Source organism: Lagenorhynchus albirostris, chromosome 2 (genome assembly GCF_949774975.1).
Source record: "Lagenorhynchus albirostris chromosome 2, mLagAlb1.1, whole genome shotgun sequence".
Classification (NCBI taxonomy): Eukaryota; Metazoa; Chordata; class Mammalia; order Artiodactyla; family Delphinidae; genus Lagenorhynchus; species Lagenorhynchus albirostris.
The window spans coordinates 130,340,848-130,352,980 of NC_083096.1; the positions used below are offsets into that span (position 1 = coordinate 130,340,848).

General features: G+C 36.5%; 2 protein-coding genes across 7 annotated transcripts in view; both read right to left on the reverse strand.

Moving 5' to 3' along the window:
• Nucleotides 1–12,133, reverse strand: part of DNAJC6 (DnaJ heat shock protein family (Hsp40) member C6) — a 161,148-nt gene that overhangs the window by 115,594 nt on the left and 33,421 nt on the right. The gene's annotated exons all lie outside the window — the stretch shown is intronic.
• Nucleotides 1–12,133, reverse strand: part of AK4 (adenylate kinase 4) — a 146,528-nt gene that overhangs the window by 2,829 nt on the left and 131,566 nt on the right. The window lies entirely within an intron of this gene.

Sequence of the window (12,133 nt, forward strand, 5' to 3'; positions counted from 1 at the left end):
CCCATTTAATTATGTCCTTATGTACCCTGAAAAGAGAAAATGTTAAATAATGGCAGTGTATGACTTCATTAATAGCTAACTTTTCTCTGAAGATTTTATTATGAAAATTTCAAATACGACAAAAAGTTGAAAGAATTTCACAATACCCACATAATCTAATACTTAGATTCAACAACTGAAAACATTTTACCTGTTTGCTTTATCTAGATATTTGAGGTTTTTTCTTTTTGCTTAACTTATTTCAAATAAGTTGAGACATCATATTACTTTACCACTCATGTCTTCTTCATCATGCATCTCCTAATAAGGACATTCTTATATACAACCACAGAATTAATAATTCCCTAATATCATCTAATATCCAGTCTATATTTAAATATCCTACATTGCCCCAAGAATGTCTTTTATAACAGCTGACTTTTCAATAACAGTTTACATTTAGACAGATGTGATACTCTCAACAATACTTTCAGGTAGATATTATTATTCCCAATTATTATTCCCATTTATAGTTGAGGAAGTTAAATTCAGAATGCTAATTTGCCTCACCAATGATCACAAAGGCAGGGAGTTTGTGGTAACGTCATTATTTAAAACTATTTAATATTTAATTATTTTCAAAAGATCAGGCTGACATGTGGACAAATGCATTTAATTTTTTTTTAATCAACACATTCTAAAATAACAAAGCTTTTAGAAGCATAAAACAATATCTTTATAGCATTGGGGCAAGCAAAATTTCTTAAACAGAACCCCAAAAGTACTAACTTAATAGCAAAAACAAGTGAATTAACTATATTAAAGAATTTCTGTTCATCAAAAAACATCATTAAGAGAGTGAAAAGGCAAGCCACATGTGTGAGATTTCTGCAATACATTTATCCAAAGGATTCGTATCCAGAAAATATAAATCAATAAGAAATATTCACATCAATAAGACAGACAACCCAACAGAAAATTTGGCGAGAGTCATAAACAGGCCTTTCACACAAAAAACTACATACAAATGGCCAATAAACTTCTGGAAAGATGTTCAACCTCGGATTCATCGTGGAACTTCAAATTAAAACCACAGTGATCAGCCACTACACACAAACCAGAATCACTAAAATTTAAAAGACTAACAGTATCAAATGTTGATAAAGATGTAGAGCAACTAGAAATCTCATACACTGCTGCTGGGAGTAAAACTTGCTACATTCACTTTGTAAAACTGGTAGTATCAACTAAAGCTTAATGTACACATATGCTATGACGTAGTAATTTCACTCTTAGTATATCAACAACAGAAATATGTACAGATGTGCACCAAAAGACACATAAGAGAATACTTATGGCAGTACTTTTTGTAATATGCCAAAACTACAAATTACCCAAGTGTCTGTCAAAATTAAAACGAAAAAAGTAAAGTGGTATATTCATTAGATGGAATACTGTGGAGCAATAAGAATGAATGAACTACAAATACCATACAACATGGATATATCTCACAAACATGGCACTGGGCAAAAGAAACTGGAACAAAAAATTATATACTGAATATTTCCATCTATGTAAAATTCACAGACAAGCAAAACTAATCTACAGTGTTAGACCTCAGACTGACTAGTAGTTACTCAGCAGTTGTGGGAGGTGGGGTAGTAACTAGAAGAGGACTTCTGGATTGCTAGTAATAACATATTACTTGATTTGGACACTAGTTTCACAAGTGTGTTAACTTTATAAAAATTGATCAAACTGTATACTTAGAAATTGTGTGTACTTTTCCATATTCTTAAAAGTTTGCTTAAAATTCAATATTTTCAGGGCATTATCATACTCACAAATCAATATGAAGAATTCTGATGCCAAACCTTACCAGTTCATCTCCTGAGAACACTCTAAATTGCCCATTTATGTAATGTTCTTATTTACTTTTATATATTGCCAATTTGGCCTTTTCCCAGTGTTGTCATTAGTTATAAATTTCTCATGTTAGAGTTAAGCTTCTTTTTTTAATTATATAAGTTTCAGGTGTACAACATTATAATTTGATATCTATATACACTACATAGTGATCACCCCCAAACAGTTAATCCCCTGCACCCCGTTCACCCACCCACCAGCCACCTTCCTCTCTGGTAACCACCGATCTGTTCTCTGTATTTATGTTTGTTTTTGTTTTGTTTTGTTTGTACGTTTGTTCTTGGTTTTTGTTCCACATATGAGTGAAATCATATGGTATTTGTCTTTTTTCTTCTGACTGATTCCACTTAGCATAATAACCCATAGGTTCATCCATATTGTCACAAATGGCAAGGTTTTATTCTTTTTTATGTCTGAGTAGTATTCCCTTGTGTGTGTGTGTGTGTGTGTGTGTGTGTGTGTACACACACACACACACACACACACACACACACACACCACATTTTCCTTATCCATTTATCCATGGATGGACATTTAAGCTATTTCCGTATCTTGGCTATGGTAAATAATGCTTCAATGAACATAGGAATGCAAATATCTTGTTGAATTAGTATTCTCATATTCTTTGAAGAAATACCCAGAAGTAGATTAGCTGGATCATATGGTAGTTCTATTCTTGATTTTTTTTTTAATTTTTTTAATTATGCTTTACTATTTGACCCACATGCTATTTAAGATTGTATTGATTAATTTTAAATTCTTTTCTTTTTTTTTTTTTTTAAACCCCACATTTGTTTATTTATTTATTTTTCTGGCTGTGTTGTGTCTTCGTTTCTGTGCGAGGGCTGTCTCTAGTTGTGGCAAGCGGGGGCCACTCTTCATCGCAGTGCGCGGGCCTCTCACTATCGCGGCCTCTCTTGTTGCGGAGCACAGGCTCCAGACGCGCAGGCTCAATAGTTGTGGCTCATGGGCACAGTTGCTCCGCGGCATGTGGGATCTTCCCAGACCAGGGATCGAACCCGTGTCCCCTGCATTAGCAGGCAGATTCTCAACCACTGCGCCACCAGGGAAGCCCTATTCTTGATTTTTTGAGGACTTTCCATACTGTTTTCCACAGTGGCTGCACCAATTTACAATCCCACGAATAGTATATGAGTTCCCTTTTCTCCACATCCTCTCCAATATTTGTTATATATTGGCTTTTTGATAATAGCCATTCTAACAAGTGTGAGGTGATATCCCCTTGTGGTTTTGATCAGAATTTCACTAATATTTAGTGATGTTGAACATATTTTTATGTGTTTATTGGCCATCTTTATGTCTTCTTTGGGAAAATGTCTATACAGATCCTCTGCTTATTTTTTCTTTTTTTTTTTTTTTTGCGGTACGTGGGCCTCTCACTGTTGTGGCCTCTCCCGTTGAGGAACACAGGCTCCAGAAGCGCAGGCTCAGTGGCCATGGCTCACGGGCCCAGCCGCTCCACGGCATGTGGGATCTTCCCGGACTGGGGCACGAACTCGTGTCCCCTGCATCGGCAGGCGGACTCTCAACCTGCACCACCAGGGAAGCCCTCTCTGCTAATTTTTTAAATCAGGTTGTTTGGGTTTTTTGTTGTTGAGTTCTATGAGTTCTTTATATATCTTAGATATTAAGCACTTATTGGATATATGATTTGCAAATATATTCTCTCATTCAGCAGGTTGCCTTTTCATTTTGATGATGGTTGCCTTTGCTGTGCAGGAGCTTTTTACTTTGATGTACTCTCATTTGTTTATTTTTGCCCTTGTTTCCCTTGCCTTTGGAGTCAGAGCCACAAAAACATCACTAAGACTAATGTCAATGAGGTTACTACCTATGTTCTCTTCCAAGAGTTTTATAGTTTTGGATCTTACATTCAAGTCAATCCATTATGAGTTAATTTTTGTGTATGATGTAAGACAGTGGTCTAGTTTCATTCTTTTGCATGTGGCTATCCAGTTTTCACACCATTTATTGAAGAGACTTTCCTTTCTCCATTTTATGTTCTTGGCTCTTTTGTTATAAAATAATTGACAGTATATGTATGGGTTTATTCCTGGGATCTCAATTCTGTTCCATTGATCTGTGAGTCCGTTTCTGTGCCATTACTATACTGCTTTGATTACTATAGATTTGTAGTATAGTTTGAAATCAGGGAGCATGATACCTCCAGCTTTGTTCTTCTTTCTCAAGATTGCTTTGACTATTTGGGATCTTTTATGGTTCCATACAAATAGTTCTGTGAAATATGCCACTGGAATTTTGATAAGGATTTCCTTCAATCTGTAGATTGCTTTGGGTAGTGTGAACATTTTAACAACATTAATTCTTCCAATCCATGAAAACAAAATATCTTTCCATTTATTTGTCTTCTTCAATTCCTTTCACCAGTGTCTTATAGTTTTCAGTGTACAAGTCTTTCACCTCCATGCTTAGATTTATATCCAAGTATTTTATTCCTTTCAATGCAATTGTAAATGGAATTGTTTTCTTAATTTCTCTTTCTGATAGTTTATTATTGGTGCATAAAATGCCACATATTTCTGCACATTAATTTTGTATCCTGCAACTTTACTGAATTCACTGATGAGTTCTAGCAGTTCTTTGGTGGAATCTTTAGGGTTTTCTATGTATAACATCATGCCATCTACAAACAGTCACAGTTTTACTACTTCGTTTCTGATTTGGATGCCTTCTATTTCTTTTTCTTGCCTAACTGCTGTGGCTAGGTCTCTCAATATTATGTTGAATGAAAGTGATGAGAGTGGGCATGCTTGCCTTGTTCCTGATCTTAGAGGACATGCTTTCAGCTTTTCACTGTTGACTATGATGTTAGCTGTTTCTCATATACAGCTTTTATTTTGATGAGGTACATTCCCTCTATACCGACTTTGTTGAGAATTTTTATCATTAATGGGTGCTGAATTTTATCAAATGCTTTTTTTCTGCATCTATTGATATAATCATATGATATTTATCCTTCATTTTGGTAATTTGGTGTATCACACTGACTGATTTGCAAATGTTGAACCATCCCTGCACCCTTGGAATAAATCCCATTTGATTGTGATATACGATACTTTCAATGTATTGTTGGAATTTGCTTGCTAATACTTTGTTGAAGAATTTTGCATCTATGTTCATCAAGAATATTGGCCTATAATTTTCTTTTCTGTGGTGTCCCTGTCTGGTTTTGGTATCAGGATAATGCTGGCCTCATAAGTGTTTGGAAGCGTTCCCTCCTCTTCAATTTTTTGTAAGAGTTTGAGAAGGATAGGTATTAAATTCTTTGAATGTTTGGAAGAATTATTGGTGAAGCTGTCTGGTCCCAGACTTTTGTTTTGGGGTAGGTTTTTGATTACTGATTCAAACCCCTTACTAGTAGTCCTCATGATTCAATTTTAGTAGACTACATGTTTCTAGGAATTTGTCCATTTCTTCTTGTCCAATTTGTTAGCATATAATTGTTCACAGTACTCTCTTATGATCCTTTATATTTCTGTGGTGTCAGTTGTAACTTATCCTCTTTCATTCCTGATTTTATTTATCTGAGTTCTCTCTTTTTTTCTTGGTCAATCTAGGTAAAGGCTTGTCTATTTTGTTTATCTTTTCAAAGAACCAGCTCTTAGTTTCATTGATCTTTTCTATTGTCTTTATAGTCTCTGTTTTATTTATTTCTGATCTGATTTTTATTTCCACTCTGATCCTTCCTTCTACTAACTTTGGGCTTCATTTGTTCTTCTAGTTCCTTTAGGTGTACAGTTAGATTGTTTATCTGAAATTTTGTTTCTTGAGGTAGGCCTGTATTGCTGTGAACTTCCCTCTCAGAACTGCTTTTGCTGTATCCCATGTATTTTGGCATGTCGTATTTCTGTCTTCATTTGTCTCTATACCTAGAGATTTTTATTTCTCTTTTAATCTCCACATTTTTGTGGTTTTTCTAGTTTTCTTCTTATAATTGGTTTCTAGTTTCCTACCACTTTGGTCAGAAAAAATGGTATGATTTCAATTTTCTTGAATGTATTGACACTTGTTCTGTGGCCAAACCACAGGCCAAACCACTTGTTCTGTGGCCAAACCAAAGTGATCTATCCTGGAGACTGTTCCATGTGTACTTGAGAAGAATGTATATTCTGCTGCTTTTGGATGAAGTGTTCTATACATAGCTGTTAAGTCAACCTAGTCTAATGTGTCATTTAAGGCTGATGCTTCCTTATTGATTTTCTGTCTGTATGATCTATCCATTACTGCAAGTGGGGTTTTAAAGTCCCCTATTGTTATTGTATTGTTTTCAATTTCTCCCTTTAAGTCTGTTAATGTTTGCTTTATTTTGATGCCCTATGTGGGGTGTATATATATTTATATATGTTATATCTTCTTGCTGGGTTGACCCCTTTATCATTTTGTAGTTTCATTCTTTGTCTTTTATACAGTCTTTGTTTTAAAGTCTATTTTGTCTGATATGAGTAAAGCTACACCAGCTTTCTTTTCATTTCTATTTGACTGGAATGTGTTTTGCCATCCCCTCACATTCAGTCTGTCTGTGTCCTTACTTCTGTAGTGAGTTCCCTTGGCAGCATATAGATGGGTCTTATTTTTTTATCCATTCAGCCACTCCATTTCTTTTGATTGCCAAATTCAGTCCAATTACATTTAAAGTAATTACTGATAGCTGTGTACTTTTGCCATTTTGTTAATTGTTTTCTGGCTGTTTTTGTAATTGTCTCTCTTCCTTTTTTCTTCTCTTTCTCTCTTCCCTTGTGGTTTGCTGACTGTCTCTAGTGTTATGTTTACATTCCTTTCTCATATTCTTTTGTGTATTTACTATAGATTCTTTTCTTTGTGGTTACCATGAGGTTCACATATAACATTCTAGGTATATAGCAGTCTCTTTTAAGTTGATAGCTACTTAACTTTGAACACATTCCAAGCTTTATATATTTACTCCCTACCCCATGTTTTATATTTTTGATGAAACCTTTTATATTTTTTCATTTTATACTTCTCTTAATTATTATAATTAGTTAATCTTACTACTTTGTCTTTTAACCTTCATACTTGCTTTATAAGTGATTGATCCAATACCTTTACTATATATTTACCTTTCTAGTGAGATTTTTACTTTTGTATGTTTTCTTATTATTAATTAGTGCTTTTTTTGTTTCAGCTTAGAGAAGTCCCTTTAACATTTCATGTAAGACCAATTTAGTGGTGATGAACACCTTCAGCTTTTGCTTACCTGTAACTCATCTTTCCTTCAATTCTGAATGATAATCCTTCCAGGTAGAAAATTCTTGGTTGGAAATTTTTTTCCTTTCTTCACTTTGAATATGTTATGCTACTCCCTTCTGACCTGTAAAGTTTCTGCTGAAAAATCTGATAAGCCTTATGGAGTTTCCCTTGTATATAAGAAGTTGTGTTTCTCTTGCTGCTTTTAAGATTCTCTCTTTACCCTTAACTTTTATCATTTTAATTATAAAGTGTCTTGCTGTAGTTCTCTTTGGGTTCATCTTCTTTGAAACTTTCTGGGCTTCCTGGACCTGGATGTCTGTTTCCTTCCTCAAATTAAGGAAGTTTACAGCCATTATTCCTTCAATTAATTTTTCTTTCCATTTTCTGTCTTCTCCTTCTGGGACTGCTGTAATGTGAGTATTATTCTGCTTGATGTTGTCCCAGAGGTCCCTTAAGGTACCTTCACTTTTTTAAAGTCTTCTTTCACTTTGCAGCTCTGCCTGGGTGATTTCCATTGCTTTGTCTTCCAGCTCACTGATTCATTCTTCCACTTCATACAGTCTACTGTTAAACGCTTAAAATGTATTTTCCAGTTCAGTTGTGACCTCTCTTTGGTATTTCCTTATATTTTCCATCTCTTTGTTGTCATTCTCACTGTGTTCAACCATTTGTCTCCCAAGTTTGGTGAGCATCTTTACGACCATTACTTTGAACTCTGATTTATCAGATAGGTTGCTTATCTCCATTCCTGCAGCCATAGTTCCCCTTTTGTTTGAAAATCAGTCCACAGTCCCCATCCCTTGGGGTCGGCTGGTTCAGTCCTTGCCCCAGTCCCTAGCTTGTTGATTACTGCTGATATGTTAATATGCACATGAGGGAAAGGCTGTTGCTACCAGGGATTTCAGAAGTAAAAAAGCTGCAATATTGGTGGGCACAGATTGTGCATTTAAAAGCTGTTAGAGCACTTACCACCTAACCCAAAGACTCCCATACTAGGATAAGTTGGTCATAAAATGGGTTAGATTGACACTAGGTCACCCTCTAACCTTGAGAAATCTTCTGTGCAATGAGGTACACTGTAAAACACCACACAATCTCTAACCACATGGCATATCCCTCTTAGATATTAATTTGGCTCCAAGAGACCCGAAGGCTTAGCTAAAAGAAATAGGATCCTTAAATCCAAAGAGTTAAGTACACCACCTTTCAGCACAACTGCTTATTTTATTTCTAAGAATTATATGGTCCCAGAAGCTGTACATGTCTACAAAAATGGCAAAATCTTACTAAAAACAACTTAGAATTACAATAGCCATTATGAGGAATGTTCCATTTAGACAAAATCATTCATTTAAGATGTGCACTTCAAAGTAAGGGTCCCAGGCTTCCCTGGTGGCGCAGTGGTTAAGAATCCGCCTGCCAGTGCAGGGGACACGGGTTTGAGCCCTGGTCCAGGAGGATCCCACATGCCACGGAGCAACTAAGCCTGTGAACCACAACTACTGAGCCTGTGCTCTAGAGCCCGTGCTCTGCACAAGAGAATCCACCACAATGAGAAGTCCGTGCGCCACAACAAAGAGTAGCCCCCACTCACCGCAACTAGAGAAAGCCCGCATGCAGCAATGAAGACCCGACACAGCCAAAAATAGACAAATAAAATTAAATTTTAAAAAAAAGTAAGGGATCCCATATCAAGCAAACAGTATGGGATTCCTATTTTAATTGGTATGTAGAAGTTTCCAAAAGGCTTCAAGATTCCAAAATAGCTTCATTCAAAGATGTGTTGCAAAAGGCTAATGAAAAATTAAAAATATAAGAGGTATCCAAAGCAAAAGAGTCTAAGACTAACATAAACTCCTACTGCTCCCCTCTATGCTTTTTTATTTTGAGTACTCATTCTAGTAATCCTTTGTCTGAATTACCTTTCCACTCTAAAGAGACTATAAAACAGTTACCTTTTCATCCTCGGTCAAAGGCCAAACTCAGGTCTATAGCTAAAGAATTTCCAAAACCCAAGGAGGACACTCAAAAGCTTTTGTAAATGGATTATATTCAGAGCCTGATTTAAAAAACAGTATAGGTCCTCTCCCTTAAGCTAAACTAAAACTCTGTACCCAGAGAGAAAAATTGTTTTCTAAAGCCCTTGTAAAAGGATTTATAAGTGAACCAGTCTATGATGTCATTCAAGTTGCAACCCATTCCTTTAAGAAACTGAAAGCAACTGTGGGACTTCCCTGGTGGCACAGTGGTTAAGAATCCGCCTGCTAATGCAGGTGACATGAGTTCGATCTCTGGTTTGGGACGATCCCACATGCCACGGAGCAACTAAGCCCACGTGCCACAACTACTGAGCCTGCGCTCTAGAGCCCGCGAGCCACAACTACTGAATCCTACACACCTAGAGCCCGTGCTCCACAACAAGAGAAGCCACTGCAGTGAGAAGCCTGTACCCCGCAATGAAGACCCAACGCAGCCGAAAATAAATAATTTTTTAAAAAATGGTTGCAAAATTATTTTTAAAAAATAATAAAATAAAAGCAACTGTTCTTGTCTTATAAATCGAGTCTTTATAGAACTGAGGTTGGGCTCCAGACACAATTAAAAAATCCCCAACCCTCCCCTTCATCTCAATAGCCCTTCATCTCAAAGGGCTATTGTAGCAAGCATTGTAAAAATTCTGGTCTTAGTGAATAAAAGTCCTTTTGAAGGAGCTTTCATTCTTTCCCTGTGCCTCTGAGACATAAATGTTCTACCTGGTCTTCCCAGGAAACTCTTATATTCTTACCTAGGTCATCTGTTTAAAACACAAACATCAGGGAGATAATTCTTATCAGAAGAAAAACAAAAGGGGGGGACAGTTATTTGGAACTTGGGCAAATGAAAAATCTTTAATATCTACTCCACAAATATTAGTAAAAAGCTGTAGCTCTGAGCAAGTGAACTGAACTTATTCCAACTGTCAAAACGTAATTCGGATCCAACTGCTCTTTTATAAACCACTAAGTTTTACACTACGGTACCTGTCTCATGTCTAAAATTTTAAAACAAAACCTATAAGGTCACTATTTGCATCTGTCTGTATGTTTATGTGTGTGTGTATGTATATATATATATATTATGGATGTGTGACAGTTTTTACCTCTGAATGGTACTGACAAAATTAATCTGCCTAAAGAGCTCTATTTCGTTGGGTTGAAGGTCAACCCAAAAGTCAAATTTATACCCTTATCCACTATAGTATTTATTTACCCTGGAATTTGAATTATCCTCCTATATCATAAACATTGCCCAGTTAAAGGTAGAGTTTGAATGGTTAAAGTGCCCGTTTCTTGATCTTTTTTTTTTCGGCCACGCCACACGGCTTGTGGGACCTCAGTTTCCTGATCAGGGACTGAACCCGGGCCACAGCACTGTAAGTGCCAAATCCTAACCACCAGACCAAGGAACTCCCCTAGATCTTCTTTTAATAGCTGAAGGCCTGGTTATTATTATGAAATATTATGACTATAACAGTATTTTGCAGACACTGAAAATGTGGAAAGTGGGCAGTCACATGTAAAGAAGAAAATATGATCTCAACAAAGTAAAGCACATATATGGAGATATAAAGATATGCACAGAAAGGGGATATATTTTCTGTGGGAATACAACTGTTTTAATAAAAATGATCTCTAAAGCATGGATTAATAGACAGTTTTACAGGCTTCTCTGTGCTTTTCTGAATTTTCATAACTTCTTTTGGGGAACATCTATTCTTTTAAATTACACTGTATTGAGTACCTACTATGTCACTGTGTCAGGCACAATACTAGGTGCTTTTTCGATATTATTTCTAATCTCATAACAACCCTTTGAGTTGCGTACAGGCATACCTCAGAGATGCCACAGGTTTGGCTCCAGGGCCACCACAATAAAGTGAATATCACAATAAGTCAAGTCATACAACTTGCACATAAAAGTTATGTTTACACTATACTGTAGTCTATAAGTGTGCAATAGCAGTATGTCTTAAAGAAAACAATGTACTTTAAAAGATACTTTATTGCTCAACAACTTAACCATCATCTGAGCCTTCAGCAAGTTATAATCTTTTTGTAAGAGTAACATCAGAGATCACTGACCACAGATCACCATAACAAATATAATAAAAATGAAAAAGTTTGAAATATTGCAAGAATTACCAAAATGTGACATAAAAACAGAAGTGAGCAAATGCTGCTTGAAGAATGATGCTCAACACAGGGTTGCCGCAAACCTTCAATTTGTAAAAACACAGTATCCGCAAAGTGCAATAAAATGAAGTATACCTGTATCACCCTTTCAATTTTGAAAATGAGGAAACTGAGGCTCAGATACTCAACCTGTCCACCTTGTCAGTCTCTGAGAGGAAGGATCCAAACATGGCTTCCTTTTCTTTTTCCCCTCTGTCCCTCCCTCCTTCTCTTCTTTCCTTTTTTCCCCCGCTTCCTCCCTTTTACAGTATATTCTGAAGGTCTGTGATATGCCAGAATTTAATCTAGTAATTAAAATCATGGGAAGTGACATGAAAGGGAAAACATAGGATGCTCTGGGGGTGTGTTATAAGGCAGGGCATGGGGAGGGGGCCTGGAGTCAGAGAAAGTCTTCCAGAGGAAGTTACTACTTGAAAGAGGAGTAGAAGAACTGAGAGCCAGGCAAAGAGGAAGGTAAACATATTCCAGGCAGAAGAAACAGCATTTTGGGAACTCAAAATCTAGCCTTTGAGAAAGTAAAATGTATCCAGCATGACTTAATGACTCACTACCAAGTCCAAGGTGTACATGTGTGTGCCCATGTGTGCGTGTGTGTGTGTGTGTACATAAAATACCCTCACCACATCCTCAGTAGGCCAAGTCTTGCCGAAGCAGGAGGGAAAATGGAGATCCTTCCTACTGTTTCTTTCTTCTTACCGCCCCTCGCATTCCAATTAAGGCAAGTACCCTCCCCTGCCACCCCCTCT